At 46.7% G+C, this 18,695-nt stretch overlaps 1 protein-coding gene across 1 annotated transcript in view; it reads right to left on the bottom strand.

The window, feature by feature from the left end:
* Nucleotides 1-18,695, bottom strand: part of LOC113986844 (protein Wnt-3a) — an 88,023-nt gene that overhangs the window by 38,729 nt on the left and 30,599 nt on the right. The window lies entirely within an intron of this gene.

The raw sequence follows: 18,695 nt of genomic DNA, 5'->3' as shown, positions 1-18,695 counted from the left end.
GTATTTCTGTTTACATTCATTTTTGCCCTGTGGTTTTCATTTGGGAGCAGCCTGGTGTGTTTGGATTATCAACAGGGCCATCAGGGAATATGCCTTCCCTCCTTCCCTCTCTTCTGCTCTGACTAAATAAAAGTACAACAATTCTATCATCGCTGAAGTTCAGATGAAAATTAACTCAACTTTAGCACTTCTCTAGGATAAAAGTTGTTTTAAAGTGTCTGTGCTGTTCATGGGAGAAGGGTCCTTGCAGCCAGTTAAGTCCCTTCCTGGTGGGGACCTGGTCAAGAGGGGACAGAAGGGAAAAGGAGGTGGACATTCACATGGTCAGGAAGCCACTTCTCAGTGGCTTTGTTAACTATAGACTAAAGCTTTACAAATCAGCCCTGTCCAGGCAGCGAGACATCAGTTTCTGGATCCCAAATGACCCCAGGTAGGAGTCTAAAACCAAGATAATCAGCTCAGCCAAGAATGTGCCCTCCAGTAAATGAACTTTTAGGTGGACAAGGTAGGAGGTGCCTGGGGAAGCAACGGATTTTCAGCTGATTTCCTAAGCTTAGATGCCTCTTTCCACCTCGTCTGCATTTCTGGGAGAAGATAATTCCCACTTAACATTAGAGGACAATCCATCCTACCCTAGGGAGGGAAAATGAGACAAATAGCATGAACTTCCCTCTGGAAGTGCCCCTCTCTTCCCACTGCATTAAAAGAGGGAGGAGGGCAGCTCACCTTGAGCAGGTGTTCGTGTCACCCACCTTCTGATGTCTGTGACATGGACTCCTCCAGCTGATCCACCCACCCCAGCCTGCTTTTGTAACCAGCCAGTGGAGAGGAACAGACACTTCCACGTCACGGCTCATCTGCCCATTCCAGAGGTTTGCTCCGGGCTGAGGTGAATCATGGCCTTGCCCCCCTTGGCCAGACTGGATCAGTGGGGTATGTCTGCACTGTGGAAGCCTCCAGATGAATCATGCCACGATACCTCACAGCTGGGATGGACAAGTGCCTTGGAAAAGTCCCACCCAGGAAAGCTCTGTGGAAGTCCTCCTGTAGGAAGGAGGCAAATTCCTGCGGGAGCCTGCGGGAACCCACAGGAGAAAACCAAGGAAAGGACTCATTAAACTCATTTTCCCTCTCTAAGGGGCTTGATATGGGTTGGGGTTTTTTTTGAGCTTTGGATTAATTCAGGGCACAAGTATTGGCAGAAAAACCTCTGTGAAATGAAGCCCATGCCAAGTGTGCCTTTTTTGTTTCATACAAAACACAGGACTAAAGTGTTTCTGCACTAAAGACACCTTCTAAAACACTGTTTCAGGCTTCAGGGGACTTGCTGAGCGTGTTGACTCTGTGGCCTTGTTGGAAATGGTGTTTTTGAGGGCCACATATCCAAATTTCACTCCACTGAACCCCCCAAGAACCAGGATTTGAGGAGGTATTTACAGGTTAGGATTGGGAGGTAGGTGGTCCTATCTCTGCAGACAACGTGGAGAGATGCTTCAATGAAGTCTCCAGAGAAAAGCACTGACTCTCCCCTCAGAGAACATTCCATTGACTGCAGAGTCCAGAATGTGGACACTTTCCAGTGTCTTAAGTTAACTTTGCTGAAAACATTTGCAGATTTTGTTTCCACATCAACTACAGTCACCAATGTCCTTCCCAAAGCTTTCCAAAGCCCCCTGTCCAATTCCCAATAGAGTATCCTCTGAGACAGAATCAACCTCTTGCAGGTTCCATCATGCTGAGAAGACAGAAGGATGTTTTTGAGCTGTTTCAGTAGGATCTGGGTGAAGTTTTAGGATTCCAGCCTCATAAACTTCAATCATGTGAACAACCAAACTGATGTCTTTCTCGGGGGGGGTTTTTTGGTGGTTACTACACTGGTAGAATGAAAATACCAGTCACAGGAAGAGGATTTTATAGGTTGGTGCCCTCAACTATTCATTTCCGCTGCTGGGAAGATCGTCTACGATTAAAAAAAAAAAAAACCAAACATAAAATCATGTAGAAATACCTCTAATTGCTTTTTCCCACTGCTCCCTCCTCAACCCAGCAGGGAAACAGTCACACCTTGCTTTGATCTGAGTTACAGTCTGGGAAGTTTAATCTGCAAAAGACAATCTCCAGCAAAGAGCCTTGTTCTCAAGGTGTCATCGGGCCCCGAGACGGTGCCATGCAAATTCAGCGTTTCGTGGGGGAGTGTGCAGTCCCCTGACTGCCAGCTGAAGGCACAGGCTGGAATCTCAGAACATCTCCCCACGAGCAGTGGCTCTGCTGGTGAAGAGAGCTGAGCCCAGGCTCACCTGCACACTCTGGGGGGTGATAACATCTATCTGAGCACCCTCTTTTGGTTTCTGCTTGGCTTCCAGCTGTAAACACTTTCTCCCTCTCTGAAGTCAATTAATCTTTTGGAGAACCCAGTTCTTTCAGCTCCCCTGTCATTATTATTGATCACCAGGTAGGAACCTTATGAAACTTCCAACCTTCTCCTCCACCCAAAGGAAAAAAAAAAACAAACAAAAACCAACACCAACCCGACAACCAAAACCTTTAGAAAAAGATTGGGAAAGTCTATAAAGATCAGAATCTCATTTCAGTGTTACTCAACCCTCTAGTAGCTCCCATCATTCATTTTTTTTCTCACTGTTTCCAGTGATTAAACCTGTCATTTGCATTTTTCCACTCTCCTTCTCAACCATCTCCTGCATGTGGGTAATTCTGAAAATGTGGTGTCGAGAAGTGGGTCGAGTGTCATCTACTGTGGCCTAACCAGGCATCACCTTCAAATTCCTTAAGCACCAACACTTCCTGCACGCATTGATACCAACCTCTTCTCTCCCACTGGAGAATTCCTGAAGCAGGAATTTTACAAACACACTCATCCCCCCCAGAACAGGCACTGCTCAAGTCTGAACCAAGGGAAAGGGTCAAAGAGCTGTTCCTTTCCAACCAATTAGGCTTTTTCTTCCCATTAGCACAGGAGGAGCCATGAAAACACTATTCTGTATGTCCACAGCCAAAGTTCTTGGCTTATCTTTAAGCCCTGCATGCCCTGAAGTGTTTAATTCAACCTCCAGTGTGCATTTTTCTTTGCCAACACACCTAGAGAGCTCTTCATTTCCCTTATCTCAAACTGCTCCTTCAGCAGAGCCGTTGTAAATAAAGAACTTGGCCACCTTCTTCCTAAATTACATGTACCCTCCCTCCTGGAATGGATACCCCAGCCAGGTTAGGAGGGAGAAATATGCAGGAAATACCTGCTCAGAGCTTTTTGAGAAAAAAAAAAAAAGAAACCCCTTCCTTTCTGGATGCCCTTGCTGTACAGCACCACTCCACCGACTCTGAAAGGTCACCACCTTCTCAGCACGGCTGTCAAAAGTCCTTGACACACCAGGAGCAGCGTGTAGGGATTCATACACCTGCTCCTTCCTGAATTCTGCTAGTCCTGAACCCTGCTGGGGCTCTGTTCATCTCAGAGAGGCCTTTTGCTGGCTCCAGGTGCTGCTGAGAACTTCCTCAGTGGACGTCCCCAGCACGGGTAAAATAACTTCATCTCTGAATCCTGTAGGATTATTTACAATTTATTAATGCTGCCAGGGTGTAACTTGCCTAATGACCTGGGCTAAGACCCAGACAGCCCTTAAATCCCCACCAAACATTGGGAACTGAGCAACAGCAGTGACTTTGCTCCCTTTGTCTTACAACAGATGTGAGGTGGCAGCCAGCCCTGCTGAAGGAGTTAAGTCAAGGGATGTCCATGTTCTCTTGCAGGTCCCTTTTCATGGGATCCCCCTAACAGCAGGATGTCCCACCTCCTCCAGATCCTTCCTTATAATCCATTCAGCTTTCCAGAGGTTCATCTCATTCCCTGTTCATTTTGGCTGCCTCCCTGGGGGGCCACATCCCTCGGAAGAGGAGCCTCAGCCACACAAGGAAGGAGGGGACAAGCTGTGCAGGGTGGTCTAAAAAGAGTGGTCTAATAAGAGCAGTCTAAAAAGGTGCATCTTCGCAGCATACCCTTGGTCTTATGACCCTAAAATATTGAAATTGAGGAGGTGGGTGGAGAAGTCTCCATAGGTTGTGACAAACCGTAAGGGAAACCCATCAGGGGTTGTCTCACATTTCCTGGTACGAGCCAGAGGGGCTCACAGGGAAGCAGGTGATGACCAGGCCCTTAATCCGTCCTAAAACATCCCAGTTAGACCCTCTGTGGTGCCCATGGGCTGGTAAAGTCCACGAGCATGAACTTCATGTATCTGAGGCTGCCCAAAAACACATTTTGGGGGAGAAATGAGCAACTAGAAGGCTGTGAAGTTTCCAAAAGCCTCCCCACCCTGACAAACAGCACAGATGAACTATGGAGCCCTCCTAACAAGGACAACCAGAAGCTGGGAAGGATATCCCAGAGGGAGAGACCAGGAGCAGGACATGTAGTTGAGCCTGCTGGGTCTTTTACACTCTCACAGCAAACATCAAGTCTCCATGAAACTCCTCTGTACAGACACAGGAAGGACATGGAGCTGCTGGAGAGAGTCCAAAGGAGGGACACCAAGATGATCCGAGGGATGGAGCAGCTCTGCTGGGAAGAAAGGCTGGGAGAGTTGGGATTGTCCAGCCTGGAGAAGAGAAGCTTCGAGGGGAACTAATTGTGGCCTTCCAGGACCTGAAGGAGCTACAAGAAAGGTGGAGAGAGACTGTTTCCAAGAGCCTGAAGCAACAGGATGAGGGGGAATGGCTTCAAACTGCCAGAGAGTTGGTTTGGATGAGATATTTGGAAGAAATCCTTCCCTGTGAGGGTGGGGAGGCCCTGGCACAGGTTGCCCAGAGAAGCTGTGGCTGCCCCTGGATCCCTGGAAGTGTCCAAGGCCAGGTTGGAGCAACCTGGGCTAGTGGGAGGAGTCCCTGCCCATGGCAGGGGGTGGAACAAGATGATCTTGAAGGTCCCTTCCAACCCAAACCATTCTGGGATTCTGTGACTCCATGACTTGAACCACCAGCCCAGGGGCCAGGTGGGTGGTCAGGCAGAAAAATATAATACTTCTACTTTCACTTAATGGCATTGTTTTTAATAGGAAAATATCAATATTCAAGCACATATTGTGATTATGTCTCTGGTTTTCTATGAAAACAAAACCCAGAGAAATTTTAGAATGAAAAGAAAGGAAGAGAGACTTATCACACCCCATCTTTTTAAGAGGAAAAGGAAATCATTCTGCCAGTTAATGTCCTCCTGGATGGAAGTGATTTCCTTCTGTGATATTAGAACTATTCCAAACCCAAGCAATGACAAAAATGTGGACAATAATGAAATTTTTAATTAATGTTTCAGCTGAAAACTTGAAAACCACCTTTGCATAGATCAGCAAAACAATAAGTTTGGCTCTAGAAAACATGAATCAAGTGACTGATTCTCATGAAATTTTTTTGGGGGGGTTTTAGGGTTTTTTTTTTGTTATGTATTAGTAATCAAACCTAGGCCTAAGCAGTCTAATTACAGAAAGGACATTTTAATTCTGAAATTATGAGTGTCTGTACAGTGATTACAGTCGGGTCTTCAGCATTTGGTCTGTGGGAATCTCACTATTGACAGTCCATTTCTAAGAGCTAAGAAACCTAAGAACTAAGAGAACTAAATCTAAAAGAACTAAGAAATCTAAGCCTGTTAAATAGGTGAAATTCACTGTGCAGGCGTCCGTCCTTCCAGAATATTTTCCTTCCAGCCTGGAAAACAAAAAGCCTCCAACCTCCTGGGTTAACTGCTCCTGTCAGACACCTCTTTGCTCATCCTGAAGCCCAGCACAGGAGCTATATTTAAACCCTCTTTCTCTCCTAACCCGGAGAGCATGTGCCTAATTTTGTGGCTGCTCCTGCGAACGCACGGGCACGGAGGGAACTTTTTCTCCCACAATAATGATTCCCTCACCCTTGCCCTGTATTAATAACAGCCACGGTGACGATGAGGCAGCAGCTGGATTCCTCCAGCACCTTTCATCAGAGGATCTTTGGAGCGTGGGACTCGGCTCACCCCGCTTTGACCAGAGGAACGTCGGGCATCCCGGCCAAGTTCTCTGTCTCCTGGAGTCCAGGGAGCGAGATCAGCATCTCCAGAGGGCAGCTCGGCCCATCCTGAGAGAGATGCCTCAGATAGGGGGGCTGAATCACTGCAGATGCCCAGGAGGCACCACTGGCTGTGGAAAAACCATGAGCATAATCTGGACACCTTTATTTTATTTTTTTTTTTTGGCTGAAACCAGGAATTTCACCCTTTTTTTTTTTTTTTTTGCCGAATCTCAGAAATCCCTGTAAGAGGAGGCCGAGGGAGGTCTTTGCTGTCTCTAAGGTGGACCACAGTAGCTTATTTATAGTAGTTTGGGTCTGGATTTGAGAACTAGCGCGCTCGGTGGCAACTCCAAGTGGATGCTAAGAGAGCAAAATGTAATTATCTGAGCTGAGGTTTGGCCAGGACAGTGAATTCCCACAGGAACTGAGGCACCGACCGCAACACTCAGCACCTTCCACTCTGAGTGCAAGAGAACTTTGTCTTCCCTAAGGATCTGCAGAACAGAACAGGAGAGGAGGGAATACAAGTATTAACAACCCAGTTCCTTGGAAAAAAAACTCTTTGGAACTCTTTAATTACCCAGGGCAATTAACTCCTTTGCCGTACCTGTCATCTGAAAAACAAACCCATCGAGCAGGAATAATGGCCCCTCAAACCATGTTTTCGAGCCCGGACCCAGCTCGGGGTGACCCCGCCGTTGTTTCCCTGCCACATCCCTGCATCTGGGGCTTCTCCCCGGAGGTCTCCCCGCCGGGATCCACCTCCCTGCAGCTCCCTTTATCTCCCAAGAAGTGCCGGGATGGCGGTGCGAGGGTATTAGAGGTGTATAAAGCCCTTAACATTTTAATCTGCCACCTACACTGCAGTTTATGAGCGCCGTAAATCTCGTGGTTATAATGAACTCATCTAATGATATTGCTGATGGATAAATTCACCCGGGCTGAGGAACAACAGTTACTTGCAAATGAAAGGAGAGTAATTTAAAGTTTCGTGTAAACACCTTTGCTGCCTCAGTTCTGAGTTCTCCCAGCCTAACCCCTCTCAGGGTTTCATGACAAATGGAAAATATGTGTTTGTGAGGCAACGACTGGCTGGCCTGGAAAAGAACCTGCCTCCTTCTGCCCAGCTTATGTAACTTGGGCATTGGAATGAAGTTTTAGGGGAAAATACATGTAATTTTCTGGGTCAGGTGTGTTAAATTAGGGGAATGGAGGGAAGAAATAAAGCGCTGCATTAGGCAGCGAAAAATGCCTACACAGTGTAAAGGTATTTAGACTCCTACTATGAATTTCAATAATAATTAGGAGTGTGGCTGGTTTTAATGCTCCCAGTTCCCCCCCACACCCCCTAAAGCATCCCAACTTGAACCTTTTTTAAATGATCAGCAATATAAAGTACATATTGTGGTTTCCAACCTCTCATTAAGGCTCATCCCCCTGCGCTGAGGTCTGGTCTGGGCTATGTCAGGGCTAAATACCTGGGAGGACTGGGCTCAAAGACCTCAGATCCCTGCAAAGATTGGATTTGGACTTCTAAATTGCTTAAGTGCTTAAGTGCTCGGGGGAATTTTATCCTGAAACTCCTCAGCGACGAAGCCAATTTTGAAATGGGTGCGAAGGTTTGGGGTAAGAACAGCAGGGTTTTCACTGCCCACTGCTCTATCACAGCAAGTTAATCGTATTTTCCCCCCTTTTCCCTCCAAGAAACACGTTTTGAACCTGCATTTGGTGGTGTTAACACGCAGTTGTGCACACACACACACGCACATACACACACAGAGAGAGAGGTCTGCGAGTTCCTCCTCTGGCTTTCACTGAGTCATCAGGCTCCCCAAATGTGTGAACTCACGCTATAATGTTCTCCCAGAAAAATAACAAATTGATTTCATTTTTACAGGCTACGGCATGCTGTATAATTGGAGACACTGCCTTGTCAACTCAGACCGGTCTGACCCGACCAGAGACATCGCTTACAGCTGTTTACGGAGCCATAAAGTTTCCTCCTCTTTGTTTTTCCTTCCTTTTACTCTCTCTCTCTCTCTCTCTCTTTATTTTTTTTTTTTCTTTTCCCTCTAATGAATCCTACAACTACTTTTTGTTCTGGTCACAAAGTGCCGTTAAGGAAAACGCAGGAAGTTTTGGTTTAGAAAAGCCCTTCAGTGGGTGCTCCACTTTTAACACCGGAGTCAATGGGACTTAAGCACGTATTTAAACCCCGAGCGTGTGTTTAAGGACTTTTGTTGCACCCAGACAGTCAATAAGGGACTTGCTCTTACACCTGTGCCTGCTTTTTTTTTTTTATTTAATTATCGATACCGAATTAAGAGGGTTTGATGGAGCAACCTCAGGGATTGTTTCCTTTGGAGACCCACAGCACAGCTCCAGTTGCATCAGGAATTTTGCCATTTCTCCTCGTCGCTGCGTCCAAACCCTAATCATCCAAAGAACACCAAACTCCTACACTAATTTATCTGCTCTACAGAAACTGCCAGGAGGACTGGGCACAGGTTTTTTTTTTACAGCACAAAAAAACCCCACCCTGAAATCTGCTTTTCCCATATCTTATGTCGTGTAACACATTTGCCAGGCGCTCAGAATAAGCTTGATTTTTCTGGCCATTGTGAAAATACAGTTTTATGGAGGGTGGTTTTGCAAACAGTTTTACTCTGTGTGTGAATCTTTTAGGTTTATCACAAAATACTCAGAACCTCCAACCTGAAGTGAAATAGAACCTCAAAAACTAAAGGGAAATATTTTGATTTCTGTGGGAAAAGGGTTTCTGATCGTATCCTTGATTTTCCTGCTGTGAAAAAGTTGCTTCACTTTGAACTAATGAACTGAAAAAAAAAAAAAAAAGATCTCAAACCCAAAAAAGGGCTTTTCATCTAGTTGCACTATCCATCAAAATACCTTCTAAGTACTTTGCAATAAATTACAGTTGTGCTTCCTTTCATATCTTTCATTCATCTTGGAATCTGCTCCTCCTTTGGTCTGAAATGTCACAACGTTCATTCAATCCCTCTGAAGGGCTCAAGGACTGATCAATTCAGCTGTTCCAGACATAGTTATAAAGACAATAAACACAATTTACACCCTCTTTGAGAACCATTTCTGTACAGAAGACGGGGGAATATTTATCTGGATCTTGACCCAAACACGGGAAAAGAACATGAGTTGCTCAGGGAAGAAAACCTTCCCTCCAAAAACACATTGAAGCTGTTCAGGTGCGTATTTCATTTTTTAGGAAAATATAGAAAGCATCAGAGGGCAGAGACCTCCTTATCTTCCCCTTCCCTCTCTTTGGGAAGAGCTGCAGCAAAAGATGACGACAAAAAATCCACATGGAGGAAGGTCACGAGGAACAACCCAGCCCAAAGGGAAATCAACTCTTATTTAGCACTAAAACAACAAGACTGCCATGAGACCAAAGCTCAAATATTTTTTGCTGCCTATAAAACTATTTTTTTTTCAAATGAAGCAGCAATTTCTGCTGCAAGAGAACAACTGGATTTTTTTTTTTTTTTTTTTTTTTTTTGCAAAGAAACTGCTTTGCATGGGAAAAAAAATCCTCATGGCTCCTTGACATGTTTCAGCTAGATCTCAGGAAAATTAAGGAGGTACAGACTGATGAGTCGCTCAGAGGTACAGGAAAAATGCCAGTGGATGTCCTGGCATTTGTATCCACTCTGAGAGAGAGAAAAATTCTCGCTCAGAGATCATCTCACTCAACTGAAAGAATAACAACAGCAATAAAACCTGGTGCAGAGGAAGAAGAGAAGGATTTACCTTCCTTTACAGCGCTGGTTTTACCACTGTTTGGGGATAACTCCTGTCTACCAAAATGGATGCATTGGGTCTCCTACTCACCCCCAAATTCACCCCGGTGTGAAGGGAACAGGCAGGGAGGTTTCAGTCATAAGGCAGCTTAATTTTCTTGGGTTGCTAAGCAAAACCCCTCCATTTCATACATTTATGGCAATGACCTAATGTTAAGTCAAGGGTTTACAATCTGTTTTTGAGATAGGAGGCCATATATATAAAAATAGATATATGTGTATATATATATATATATGTATGTATTTAGATTAGGTGTTAGGAGGAATAAATTCTTGACTATGAAGGTGGGGAGGCCCTGGCACAGGTTGCCCAGAGAAGCTGTGGCTGCCCCTGGATCCCTGGAAGTGTCCAAGGCCACGTTGGAGCAACCTGGGCTAGTGGGAGGTGTCCCTGCCCATGGCAGGGGGTGGGACTGGGTGAGCTTTAAGGTCTTTTCCAACCCAAACCATTCTGGGATTCCATGACTCTTAATAACGGGCCACCCACCCTCCAAGGGTCTTCATATCTCTTGGGTGAAAGAAGATGATTTGTGTGAGAAGCTCTTCCAATCTTTTGAGTGATTAGGCAACAGACCTGGTCTAAATTCCATCAACTCATCTGGAAAACCATGGCACCATGTGTGCACCAGCAGACAGCACAGACAAGGACCAGACTTTCTCCTCAGACTCCTCTCCCTGAACTTCCAGGAGTCTGGTGTTCTCACACCGGGAGCTGCGGCTCAAAGAGTTTCTTCTCCAAGTGACTCAGCAGATGAGGTGGCTTGGTGTTCCTCAGAAGAACAGAACTGTTCCCCAGCACAGAGAGTGGGATTGGAGAGCCTGGGCTGGGATGAAAATGGCTGGAGATGGTCAGGCTGGTGAATGGGGAAGAAACTGGTGTGAGAGAGGAAAAATCAGAGTTATAGAATGGCCTGTGTTGGAGGGGACCTTCAAGATTGTCCAGTTCCACCCCCTGCCATGGGCAGGGACACCTTCCACTAGCCCAGGTTGCTCCAAGTTCTGTCCAACCTGGCCTTGGACACTTCCAGGGATGGAGCAGCCACAGCTTCTCTGGGCAACCTCTGCCAGGGCCTTCTCACCCTCATAGGGAAGAATTTCTGCCTAATACCTAATCTAAATACATATATTTATATATGTGGCTTCCTAACCTAATCTAACCCTACTCTCTGTCGATGTGAAGCCATTTCCCCTTATCCTGTCACTCCAGGCCCTTGCAAACAGTCTCTCTCCATCTTTCCTGTAGCTCCTTCAGGCCCTGGAAGGCCACAATTAGGTCATCCCCAACCCTTCTCTTCCCCAGGCTGAACAATCCCGGCTGCAGGTAGGAGAGGAAGGATTTTGAGGAGAGAAAGTGGGAAGGGAGGTGCCCTTGGAGCAGAAGAAACCAACCCAAATGTCTGACTCGGAGGATGAAATAAGATGCAGGGTGAAGTGCCAACCACCCCTCAGTGCTGGGGGCACGGAGCCTCCGGGAGAAGGACCCGGGAATCTCCTGGGGAGCAGGAGCAGGAGCAGCACCTGCAGATCCCTCTGTGTGCCATCTGAGCACTAATGATTTCTTTCTGAGAGTCAGAGAGCTGCAGACAGGCTGCCAGATAGTGATCAGCTCGTGGAGGGGTGATCACTATTAGGCAAAGATACCAGCTTTGACATGCAGCAGCGAGGGAAGCGGCCAAGAATTTGGGAAAGCGATCCCAGCTTTTCTGCTGCACGCTTCCCCTGCCAAGATACCTCCTGTGTTTACTTTAGAAACCAGAGACGAGCCCTCCTCTTCATCATCATAATAATAAAGCTGCAGGGTCACTCAGCTTAGCAGATGGATTCCTTCCAGCTCGGATTTCTGCTCCTTACCTGCGGAGCTGATGTATCTGGGGGATTATGCAATGGGAATAATTGGGTTTCACAGGAGATCTGAGCAGTGACAATGCCAGGCTGTGGGAAGGAAGCTCCTCTGGAGAAAATCACATCGACCCAGGGATCTCACGTGGTCTTTGCTGGGGTTTGAGGAGCCTGAGTAGCCACAGAGACCACTCGGCCTCTGCAGAAGCAGCCCTGTCTCACCAAAAAGCTGCAGGAGGAATCAAACAGGCTGCTCATCCTCTGGTTTCCGTCTTTCCCCTGCTCCTAAATCCTAAATATAGAATTACAGAATCATGGAATGTGTAGGAAGGGACCTTTAAAGGTCATCTAGTCCAATCCCCCCCCTTCCAATGGGCAGGGACACCTTCCATTAGACCATGTTGCTCAGAGCCACGTCCATCCTGACCTTGGATATATCCAGGGATGGGGGATCCACAGCTTCTCTGGGCAGCCCAGTGCCAGGGCCTCACCACTGTCACTGTGAAAAGCACCTTCATGCATCAGAATATTGAAAAGCAGGAATGTAAAGGAGATGTTTTTGCCAGACAGAAATATTTAACTGCACACATCGCTCAGGATTTTAGCAACTTTTTTTTTTTTTTTTTGATTAAGGAATAAAGGAATTTCCAACTGTCCCTGTTGCCTGGAAAGAGAATGTTCAGTTTTCAAGGATTTTTACAGGAAGAACATACTAAATGATATACAGATGATATAACTACTAACATGCAGGGCCCTGCACAACCCTGGGTTTTGTTACAGCGCTGAAATAATAATTAATGGAACTCAGTTTCACAAATTATCATCGAGGTCCGGAGGAATAGAAGGGGATTTAGCAGGAACAAGAAGGGATGAGTTATTTTACGCAGATCAGGAGCACCTGGAGGTGTGACAGCACGAATATCCCAGGATTTTAAAAGTTTCTGAGCACTTCAGCTACGGGACATCAACCCATCCATAACCAACTCAGAGGGCAAAGAGGACGCTTTCTTTGGAAGGGAGTGTTGCTTAACTGCAAGGCTGAAAATGGCAGTGGAAGCAAAACTGGGAACGTGTTTACCCTCCATGCCACCATCAGATGTTCTCTGCCTCCTGTTCCCTTCCCTTCCTGTGTCACCCACGCACGGACACACCTATTGACACATTCCCTGTCTGTGGAGGCACCAGTGAAAACTTCTCTGCTCCACTGCACCCAACATCGACCAGAAACATCAGGTGCCCTCAAGGAATCCTTTCTTGCACCTTCTTTTCCTGCTAGTACTGACTAATAGTGTTTGGAAACCAGGAGCTCACGACGAGGTGGGTCAAGTCTCCAAAAGCTGGTGAGGTGTCTCAAAACATGGGAGGGTCAGTTGGGTTGGCTGCACGTGGGTATCTCACACCCTCCCAGCTACACTTGGGGATCCCACCTGGCTCCCAGCTGCCACAGATCCTTCTGTAAGACCCATGTGGGAGCTTCCAGCCCTGCTTGGGTGTCTTAGGACCACTGGGAATCTCCAGCAAGACTGGGTGCCTTGGTGTGGCCCCCTCAGCTGTGTGGGATTCACCTCACCTTCCTGCAGAAGACTGGATGGTTCAGCACAGACCTTAGTCAGCCATCCTACGTATCCCATGTTTCCAGTGGAAATAGGCATAATTAGGACATGAGGAATTTGGCCTAGTTGAGATATCACATTCAAGAAGGAGTTAAGTCATGGGCTGGACTTCACTGTCTCTTTAAGAGTCACACTCCCTGTGCATCCCTGGAAGTGTCCAAGGCCAGGTTGGACAGGGCTTGAAGCAACCTGATCTAGTGGAAGGTGTCCCTGCCCATGGCAGGGGGTTGGAATGAGATGATCTTTAAGGTCCTTTCTAACCCAGACCATTCCAGGGCTCTGATACCTCAGGTGTGAGTTACTGACAGTGAAGGTGTTCAGTGAGATGAATCCCACCCTGACCTCAGGATCTTCTGGTCAGGTGGTAACAGGTTTGTGTTCACCTCTACCAAGCCCTTTGGCCAAAGATCTGGTTCTGGAGGAGCTTCAGAAAAACTTGCTGAGAGGAGAAAGGGGGTTGCAGTGGGGTAGAAACTCCCTGCATGGGAATTATAACAAATACAGGAGTAAGGACCAAAATCTGGCAATTCCCACTATAGTTCCAGTGGGTTCCAGTACACAGTAGTTCCAGTGCAGTCCTAGGACAGAGACATTCTCACTGGGACATAAAACCCTGAACATTCAGCACCATTTCATTCACTTTTCTCCTTGTGAGACAACTTTCCTTGACTGGGGCAGGGGAAACTGCTGAGAGGCAATCCTAAAATCTTAGGAATTCTGCCTGGTTCCTTTTCAACACCGCTGTAATCTTATTGACCCATCAATGTTTACAGTTTCCAAGCTAGACCACCCATTAGCTCATCTCCTCTACACCACTGGCCGCTGCTGAATCACCTCCTTCAGAAAGGTGCCCACTCTTGATCCAGAGATATCCAGAGACGGGGAATCTCCCAGTTCCCCTGGGGATGTGCTAACCATCTTCCCTGGAAGAGCTGCCAGAGCTGCTGAAGCCAATCTCTTGTGGCAGTGGTGGCAATTGTAGCCCACAGTGCAGAGCCTCGCTCAAAAGGACTGTGGCTTTCCAGACACGGGCCCTGCAGGTGCTAATTTTGGCTCCAGTGTAATCAGTGAGACCTGAATCCTGTCTAGGATAGGAAGCAAGAAGAGGAAGACAGCCAGTCCCCCGTAATTTTTAATCTGGTTTTGGTTTCTGCCCTTTAAAACAATAATTAGAGGCTTCACCCACTCCCTACAAGAGAACTGCTGTAAAAATGAATTTGTAAGCCAAATGTGTTGGATCTCTCCTGGAAGTGCTTCTGCTGGGTATTCTCTTTAATGAGGGTGATCTCACCAACTGAAGAGGCAGTTGGTGGAGGGGAGGAGGGGAAGGTTTGTGGTGTTCCAGGAGGCTCGTGGGGGAGGACGGGGGACCTGCCTCCCCTCCACCCCGTGCTGCTATCCCCGAGCTCCCCACCACGCTCACCTCCTCTTCCTTTGGGAGCAGCAAATGCTGCTGCTGCTCCTCTTATTGACACATATTTCGAACAAGCCCGTGCAAGGGCCTCAGACACATTACCTTGCACATGGTGCCCCGGGCCACACATTCGCCTCCTTACACCGACAGCACGTTTTGCTTCACAAGGAATGTGCAGGCCCTCACCTCCAGCTATTTATCTGCTGTGCTCAGGAGGAATAGGAGAGAGGGAGAAAGCCCTACATGCCCACAGCTGGTTGTTAACCCCGTCCTCCAAACCCCACAAGTGGCCAAACATTGACCTCTCTCTGCATGAGGTCTGGGCCACTGTCCAGGCTGAGGGCCCTGGACATGGATGGATGGCTGCAGCCCTTTCTCCACCTTCCTGAGTTCCTGCACTTAGGAAAACAGCTCCTAGAACCTCGTTGTAACCTCACTGACCCATTCCTCCAGCTCCATAACGGAGCACAAACAGACTATCATACCATCCCACCCTGGAAGAGGAAGGCTACGTGGTGATTAAAGGTTGCTGATACACACACCTCTTTCCAGGATCAGGATAATCTTCCCTGGCTGTTAGCAACACTTTTTCCCCCCCCCCTGCTTTCTCTAAATCTTTCCATCACTGTTATTACAATGATAATAACAATAATTATTGCTATTATGCCTTGAACTTGAGGCTGAGATTAAGGCTCCCATTGTGCGAAGAGCTTGGTGGAGGAATGTCAAGGAGACGATTCCTGCTGCAGAAAGCTCGTTCTCCGCATCCAGGCAGGACATGAAGGGGTGAAAGGAGGAGAGAAAAGGGGCCAGGAATGAGGCAGGATGAGAGACAGCAGCAAGGAGAAAATGAAGAGCAGTCAGCAGAATAACAGGAGTCAGCACTGGTGCCTTGCCCAAGCAAACCCCGCTCCTTGTCTGTGTCCACACATGTCAAATCTCGACAGGGAGAAGAAGGGGAATGCTCCCTTGAATTTCCCAGCTGCAGAAATGTGGATTTTTACTTTTTTTTTTTTTTTTTTTGACAGAGCAGTAGAAGAGCCTTCAGCAGCTGCACCCAGGTCTGATCACTGCCATTGCCTCTTCACTGCTACAGCCCCGCCTCAAGTCCATCAAAGACCCCCAAAAAAACCCTCTCTCTGTGGCAAAATCAGGGTGGAGACCTTTCCACCACAAACCCCCTGCACTGTGCTCTTACCTTGAGAAGAAATTATCTGCACTCCTGTCCTTTTTGGGGGCTGGAAAGCTGCCAGGGATCCAGGGTAAGGAGTTGCTAACATCGTGCCATACTAATAATTCTTCATTTCACCCACCTTTTTTTCTGTCTCTTTAGATTAGATTTGAAGTGCTTCAGGGCAGGGACTGTCTCCTGCTATGTGCACATAAGGTGCTTAGGACAAGGAGCCTTTCCACTTCCTTGGAACTGGCAACTGCCAAGGAATAATAAGAAATAATTGGGAAGATCTTGAAAGGCGAGATGCAAAGTGACAACAGACTCACTGAGAGGGGTTGGGAGGGTTCTAAAATTTTTTGAAAGCTTTCTGGTTTGGTAAATGATGAATTAAAAAAAAAAATGTACTTATTTCCTGGCTCTAAGAATTTTAAATTAGTACCTGGATGTGGTACAGGAGCACTGAACTACAGCCTGGGTCAGGAGGGGTAAAAGAAAAGTGTGTCCAGGTGGAATAGCATGAGAAGTTTAAATAAAGGGAATGTAATTCCCTAAGTGAACACCTTTGCTCTTACCAAAAAAAACCCGGCAGTGTAGGTTAAACTATCCTGTGGGATAGTTTAAAATCATCCATCAGCTCCCAGCACTGCCCATGAATCTCAAACTCGCTCCATTTCTACTCAAAATCAGTGTGAGAAGAGTGGGAAATTGTGAATATAAATGAGGACTCAATGAGGCAGATAAGTGATAAGGGAAGCCTTAGCCCTCGGTGAATAATCCATGATTAGTAGTGATAAAAAGAGGAGAATGACCAATAAATAACAGTTTAATGTGTCAGAGAACATACAGAGATATTCACACACACTCATTTATGGTCCCTAACAATGTATTAACCTTATGTAGATAAACAAGGAGATAAAGAATGATGGGAATCTGGGATATTTCTGGGTAACTGCTGTGAACATTTGTGATAAATCTCCAAGTGATGATGGAAAACAAGAGAATGCCAAATAGGTTAGGAATCCACTGTGTTGTTGAAGAGCAAATGGGTAACTGTAAATCTGTTATCTGGCCCAAAAGGGAAATGGGTGATACAAGACTGAACCCACAGAGAATGGAAAAGTTGTTTTATAATTAGTGGCAGCAACCACAGTTCTATGGGAAACTAATTTCACCTAATTTTTAAATGGGATTGTTAAACACGGGTGATTAAAGTGATGTTGATACAGCATTTTTGTCAGAGTGTAAAGAGAAAGAGTGACTAAAGAATTCAATATATGATCCTATCTGGGATCAATGTAGGACACAAGAAATAGAGGCAGAGCTGAGAGTTCCCCACCCTGCCAAACAATAATCATCAGAGGGGCTGTTTCTAACTGAAACTCTCTGAGATAACCTCAGTGCTGTTTGATTTTCTTATCAGTGGTCTAAAAAACCCCTCAATCACATCACTGTTGAAAAAATCTGGAGGACATGGAAGCACCAGAGGGGTGAGAGTGAAGGACACGGACAGGGCAGCAGCACAATGAGGGGGATGAAGATGTGACCACCCAAATTCCAAGTCAGGCTTGTAGGAGTGACATAAGCCATGCCAAGGATGCAGGAATTTGGGGACTGACCCCCATGATGTGAATGCTGAGCCCGGCAGGGCTGCAGAGTGAGGACAGAGGAGGAGGGTGCAATATCTACACCCAGCACTGGTGAGGACACTGCCAAAATGCCACATCCAGAAAAGCTGGAGAAGGCCTGGAGAAGCAGACAGGCATCCAAATTTGGAGGGAGTGACTGATTCATACCATCTGCAGTCCATAGGTGCTACATCATCCCTCCCTTTACAGACAATGAGGATATTGGATGTAGAATTGGAGGAAATCACACACAGAGATACTTTGGATGTCACCAAAGCTTCCCTCTGGTGACTCAGAACTAGCATTTTGGTGAGTTATTAATTGCTTTCTTGACCTCTGATGCCACAGTAGGCTCCAGTATATTCCTCTAAGGTCCAAGAACAGTGGTCTGAATGTGAACTACGGGAATTTAAGGAAATGCCACCTGGAACAGCTTTCTCAGTGCTCCAGCTCAAACACAAGTCCTGCCAAAGGAGGGACCAGGCGTAGCTCTCAGACATCACTCTCCTAATGGTCTTGAAGACAGAGAATCCTACCGGGATTTCCTTGAAGGTTTCCCGCCCAAGTAGTGACTCAACCTCCTTATTGTTTTAGGGAAGGAATCTGACACGATCAGGCCCAAGATGGTCCAGGGCTTTGGGCCATAAAGTTCCCTATCACCAAGTGCTGTAAAATCCCCTGATCAGAGGAGCTTTCACCACAAACCCTCAAAGGGTTGGGTACCACGTTCTGCCTTAGACAATGGGATGTAATATATCTACAACCATATAAACAGCTAGTTGGATGAGAGCTGGATAAGATCATGGCTTTACAATGCTGCCCCTCCTGCTTTTAAGCCATCCGAGCAGTTGGCTGAAACCAGGATGTGGCAAGCCTCAAAGGGATTTATGCCTTGGAATTACCAGCCTTCTTCAGCCTTACAGGAATAAGGATGTTGATTCTCACCAGCAAATTGCTCCCACTCAGCACTGCCTTTCCTCCTTGATCCTTTCAGCACCACCTTTTTGTTGGGAGCATCTAATCACTCATCAGCAAAGGTTCTCTCTGGGAGCACCTGAGTCGTGGCCCTTTCATTCCATTGTCCTGCTCAAGAGAGGCTTTTTCACCCCAGAATTTCCCTGTAAGTGACACTCCACTCGC

Source organism: Pipra filicauda, unplaced genomic scaffold, assembly GCF_003945595.2.
Source record: "Pipra filicauda isolate LSUMZ 115617 unplaced genomic scaffold, ASM394559v2 scaffold612_size220267_pilon, whole genome shotgun sequence".
NCBI lineage: Eukaryota > Metazoa > Chordata > Aves > Passeriformes > Pipridae > Pipra > Pipra filicauda.
The sequence above is the reverse complement of the archived record's forward strand: the minus strand, read 5'-3'. Positions and strand labels throughout refer to the sequence as shown.